This window comes from Argopecten irradians, chromosome 4 (genome assembly GCF_041381155.1).
Source record: "Argopecten irradians isolate NY chromosome 4, Ai_NY, whole genome shotgun sequence".
NCBI lineage: Eukaryota > Metazoa > Mollusca > Bivalvia > Pectinida > Pectinidae > Argopecten > Argopecten irradians.
The window spans coordinates 48,206,701-48,212,700 of record NC_091137.1 but is presented as its reverse complement, the minus strand read 5'-3'; the positions used below and the strand labels follow the sequence as shown (position 1 = coordinate 48,212,700).

Genomic DNA, 6,000 nt, shown 5'->3' with positions numbered 1-6,000 from the left:
CCACCATCTAAGAACCTTACTGACATTATATACCCACCATCTAAGAACCTTACTGATACTGTATACCCACCATCTAAGAACCTTACTGATACTGTATACCCCCCATCTAAGAACCTTACTGACACTGTATACCCATCATATAAGAACCTTACTGACACTGTATACCCACCATCTAAGAATTTTACTGACATTATATACCCACCATCTAAGAACCTTACTGACATTATATACCCACCATCTAAGAACCTTACTGATACTGTATACCCACCATCTAAGAACCTTACTGACACTGTATACCCACCATCTAAGTACCTTACTGATACTGTATACCCACCATCTAAGAATTTTACTGACATTATATACCCACCATCTAAGAACCTTACTGACATTATATTCCCACCATATAAGAACCTTACTGACACTGTATACCCACCATCTAAGAATTTTACTGACATTATATACCCACCATCTAAGAACCTTACTGACATTATATACCCACCATCTAAGTACCTTACTGACATTGTATACCCACCATCTAAGAACCTTACTGACACTGTATACCCACCATATAAGAACCTTACTGATACTGTATATCCACCATCTACGTACCTTACTGACACTGTATACCCACCATTTAAGAACCTAACTGACATTGTATACCCACCATCTAAGTACCTTACTGACACTGTATACCCACCATCTAAGTACCTGACTAACATTTTATATCCACCATCTAAGAACCTTACTGACAATGTATATCCACCATCTAAGTACCTTACTGACACTGTATACCCACCATTTAAGAACCTAACTGACATTGTATACCCACCATCTAAGTACCTTACTGACACTGTATACCCACCATCTAAGTACCTGACTAACATTTTATACCCACCATCTAAGTACCTTAATGACATTGTATACCCACCATCTAAGTACCTGACTAACATTTTATATCCACCATCTAAGAACCTTACTGACAATGTTTATCCACCATCTAAGAACATTACTCACACTGTATACCTTCCATCTAAGTACCTTACTGACACTGTATACCCACCATCTAAAAATCTTACTGACACTGTATACTAACCATATAAGAACCTTACTGACACTGTATACCCACCATCTAAGTACCTTACTGACACTGTATACCCACTTTATAAGAACCTTACTGATACTGTATACCAACCATATAAGAACCTTACTGATACTGTATACCCACCATCTAAGAACCTTACTGACACTGTATACCTATCATCTAAGAACCTAACTGACACTGTTTATCTACCATCTAAGAACCTTACTGACACTGTATACCCACCATCTAAGAACCTTACTGACACCGTATACCCACCATCTAAGAACCTTACTGACACTGTATACCCACCATCTAAGAACCTTACTGACACTGTATATCCACGATCTAAAGTACCTTACTGATACTGTATATCTACCATCTAGGAACCTTACTGATACTGTATACCCACCATCTAAGAACCTTACTGACACTGTATACCTATCATCTAAGAACCTAACTGACACTGTTTATCTACCATCTAAGAACCTTACTGACACTGTATACCCACCATCTAAGTACCTTACTGACACTGTATACCCACCATCTAAGAACCTTACTGACACTGTATACCCACCATCTAAGTACCTTACTGACACTGTATACCCATCATCTAAGAACCTTACTGACACTGTATAACTACCATATAATTAGTTTATGTTGACAACGACTGCTGTGGTAATATATGTACCCCATTTATTCATCTGGAGGAGTCTGAACAGTTATAAAAACTTTGCTCCGAACACTATCTAATATTTTAGTTGATGAAAAAAATACTGCAACCATGCTACGCGTGTTTTTTTGTGGGTTTTTTGGCATTTCCCCCAGATAAAAAATACCGATAAGATAAAGCAGTCTTATTATTTGTTTTCAATGTTTATCTTTGTTTAACAGTGGCGTAGAAAGATGAAACGTAATAGGAGGCAAAGGTCCTCAACATTTCGTAACATCCCCCCTCGCGCGCCACAGGAGATTCTTGATTTTTTCTCATATCATTACATATAATCCTTGTACATATCAGTTCTATATAGAAAGTTGCGTCGCTAACAGGAAGTTAATGAATACGCAAATTAGCGTGGGATTTTGGGGGGTTCGCGGTATCCCCTGGAAAAATATAAAGATTTAGAATTTTGATGATTTTGCGAGCGCCGAAGGCGCGAGTTTTTGGTGTTTAGGGGGTGCGGGGGTCTATCCCTGGAAAAAAAATTGTACGATTTTGAATGGGAGAGATGAGTTTAACAATGTTTTTTGTTGAGTTTGCGAGCGCCGCAGGCACGTGATTATTTGGGTCTCCCCGGAAAAAAATTACGATTTAGAATTGCTGAGATGAGTTTTACGATGTATTTGATGAATTTGCGAGCGCTGAAGGCGCAATTTTTTGTTGTTTGGTGGTCCGTGGATCTCCCCCGAGAAAATATTACGATTTTGAATGGCTGATATTAGTTTTATAATGTATTTTGATGATTTTAAAGCGTTCTTAACACGGTAAATTTTCGAATTAAAGTTACCTGCATTTAGAAATGATAATTGTGAGTGTAATCATACCATTATGCAACTGAACATATACCGGATCACACCATCGGCAAAATGTTGTATAACTCAAAATAATATTGAATTGATTGTCTTGCTAAGCATATAAACAAATTAATCTTTTAAGAAGCATTTTTGAAATAGTATAATCCTTTGATGGACATTTTTAGTCTAGTTCGTGTGTATTGAATTTCAAAAAATCTATCAGAGATTTGAATATTACGTGCTTGAACGTTTTAGGAAACGCGCCGCGCAGCGGAAAATTTCTAAAATGAAGTACAAAAATGAACAGGAGGACCCTTTTTTCATTCACATGTGCATTTTTAGAACATTTCACAGGGCGAAATGGGGGACAAAAAGACATGTTTGCCCCCCTGCCTCCCCCCACTTCCTACGCCCCTGTTTAATTGTTGTTGTTGTTTTCTTTCTATATATAAAAGTTTTTTGATGCATTGGAAAATGCCCCAAATTTTGAATTAATGTATATTTTAAACAAATCTATTTCAGATTTCCACATATATCTATATGTATGATTTGTGTTTAACTGCATATATTACTGGCATTTTATATGTATTCCGAATGTAGTAAGTAAGTGCATATTGTTGTGAACCATGCAGTAGTATAATATTTGATCGATGGTAAATTGTGCGGTCGGCACACCTGTTCGATCCTTAAATACATACTACATCTTAAATAACCGTACATATTGACACTCCAACCTTTTGACCTTTGTTTTCATTGGTCATAAACATAATATAAGAAAATATGCAAACTGCAAACATAACTCAGTCCTGATCATGAGGCCAGTTGTAGCCGTCTCGTTGGCAATTGCCATCATAGCCTGCCTGGCTTGGACTGTATCAGCTGGTGGATACGGTCATGGTGGGGGCCATATGGCAGCCTACAGAGTCCACAGGCCGCCGCAGTACGCATACAGATATTTGAGACAAAGGTATCTGATCAACCCTGGATCTGGCGGTGGAGGCTACTTTGGAGGATTAGGAAGTGGAATTGGCGGTGGAGGCTACTTTGGAGGAGCAGGAAGAGGAATTGGCGGTGGAGGCTACTTTGGAGGAGCAGGAAGAGGACTGTACGGGTACCCAGCTGGGCGCGGAATTGGTGGACTTGGTAATTTCGCTGTTGGCACCGGATTTAACCTAATCTGGTTCTTACTCTTAATATGTATGTATATATATTTTACACTTATATTGATATTCCCAATGCTATATAGTAATGTATATTATCCATGTGTGTATATACAGTATAATCATAAACATGCAACACTACATTTAAGGTTTGATCAGTACCATGAAATAAACATTTGTATATATAACATATGAAAATATGTTATAATAGATGTAAAGTAATTAAAAGATATTAGATACATTCAATTCCTTAGGTGTATATATTAAAAGTCAAATTCGTTAAAATAGAAATTCGATTATTTAAGACATTTCATTAATTGGTATATTCATTCATTAGTAATAAATAAAGTGTTATAAATAAACACAAACACAGTGAGTAGTTTCTATGGTCTATGAATGGTAAAAACCTGTCTATGGTTGAAAATCTGGCTTATTTATGTGTATCAACTTCATTCGTATCATAAAATGAATTACATTATTTTCTCACAATAAAGTTGACAGTAAGGAATTCTCAATTCCTTTTTATCCATATCTGTCAATACAAAACACAAAAGAAGGTGTTTTTATAGCATATAAAATAGTAATAGATATTAAGTGTTTTCACTGTATCTTTGGTTATTTCGTTTCAGTTGCGGTTCTCTTTGTTATTGGCCTCGGCAAATAAACTAGGTAAGGAATGATACACTTTATTTCATAAAATTTACATATTCGCAAATATTTAATTTTAAGATACACATATATATTCATTTTGCGATGTAAGTATGTATGCAAAAGATGGGCCTGTTCAATTTGAGTATCATCAATTCATAATTATATATACAAAATAGTACGCGTGTGGGGAATTTAGCGTTTTCGAGTCATCTGTATAAACTCGCCCCTCGTGTATACATGTGTATTTTTATATTTACAATATACTGTACACATTACTTGTTTAACGCAGTTAATGTTTAGCGCAAATATGAAAAAACGTAAATTATAATCCATTAACGCAAATATAAAATAGTACGAAAAAACTTTTTACAAATTTTAGCGCTGTACATTTACATATGGGATTTAATTATATAATAAATCAGAAAAACGTTTATTGAATTATTATTATCTTATGATTTCTGGTCTCTGTTGCAGTGGTTACACCATACAGGCTAACACGAAATCCCAACAACGTTTTTATCTACTTTTTATATCACCGCTCCTCCTGTTTTCCAATTAAATTTTTTGCTGGTATCATATTGTATTTTGTCTTTATATTTCTGTGATTGTTTTCTCACTAATGGTTTTGTTATCAGACTACAGTATCACCAATTCAAACGAAGAATGTATTTTTATTCATATATTGTAACTAATCCAACAAGCTACTTGAGAATAGCAAAACTCGCCTCTGTTAGCCTAGATCTTACAGCGAACAACCAACTAAAGGAAAAATAGACCTTCGAGACGGCCCCTGTAAATAAAGATTTAGCACATTTTTTCAGGACGACTGGTTAATTGATAAGTTATGAATTTCCAAAGAAAATATGTTTTCTGACAAGTAATTATCCCTAGGTAACAATGATATTATTTTGGAAAATCATATCGAAATTTAGTTTCCAAATATCAATAGAGATAATAGATAGGTTAAAATATTACAATTTCAGGATTTTTCAGTGCATATCGACCATACACTCTTGTAAGATTTTGAGCTGAAGAGCCCCATTTTTCCTGTCTCCTATCTATTGTTATATGAGAAACTATCCTTTGAGTATAGAACACGATAGCTCACAAAGATTCAATGGTGTTAGAAGCAGATATCAGAACCCCAAAGATGACATACCGCCGACGAAACTGGATTTATATCTAGTAAAATCAGGAGCCGAAGAAATTGGATATGTTCATTAGTAAAAAGAGTTACTTTATACAATTACTGATTAAAAATCAGTATCTGATTTGTCTTCAGAATTGAAATATATAAAATAATTAATTCCATACCGAAAAAAATCCTGGCACTATGTCCAGTAGCAATGAGGTACTGATTGTGTAGACATCAAAACAAAACAAATTATTTTATATATATTTGTCTTAATTACACACATATATACACGATTTATCACCAATTATTTTCTAAATGATATTTACGCGCTTTAGACGGTTGACCTACTTTAATGTTACGCTTAAGCATGCGGGTATTTCTCGCTATTTCCAATTGTGGCGTAGTGATAGCATCAACTTCAGGTCTGGGTAGATACTTTAAACCACATAGCGGTTCATTGA

General features: G+C 35.2%; 1 long non-coding RNA gene across 1 annotated transcript; it reads left to right on the top strand.

Moving 5' to 3' along the window:
- Positions 1 to 3,410: 3,410 nt before the first annotated feature.
- On the top strand, positions 3,411 to 4,980 carry LOC138322540 (uncharacterized). The gene is made up of 3 exons (XR_011208419.1): positions 3,411 to 3,790; positions 4,383 to 4,422; positions 4,879 to 4,980. It is a non-coding gene; the product is annotated as an uncharacterized lncRNA (long non-coding RNA).
- The last annotated feature ends 1,020 nt before the right edge of the window (positions 4,981 to 6,000 follow it).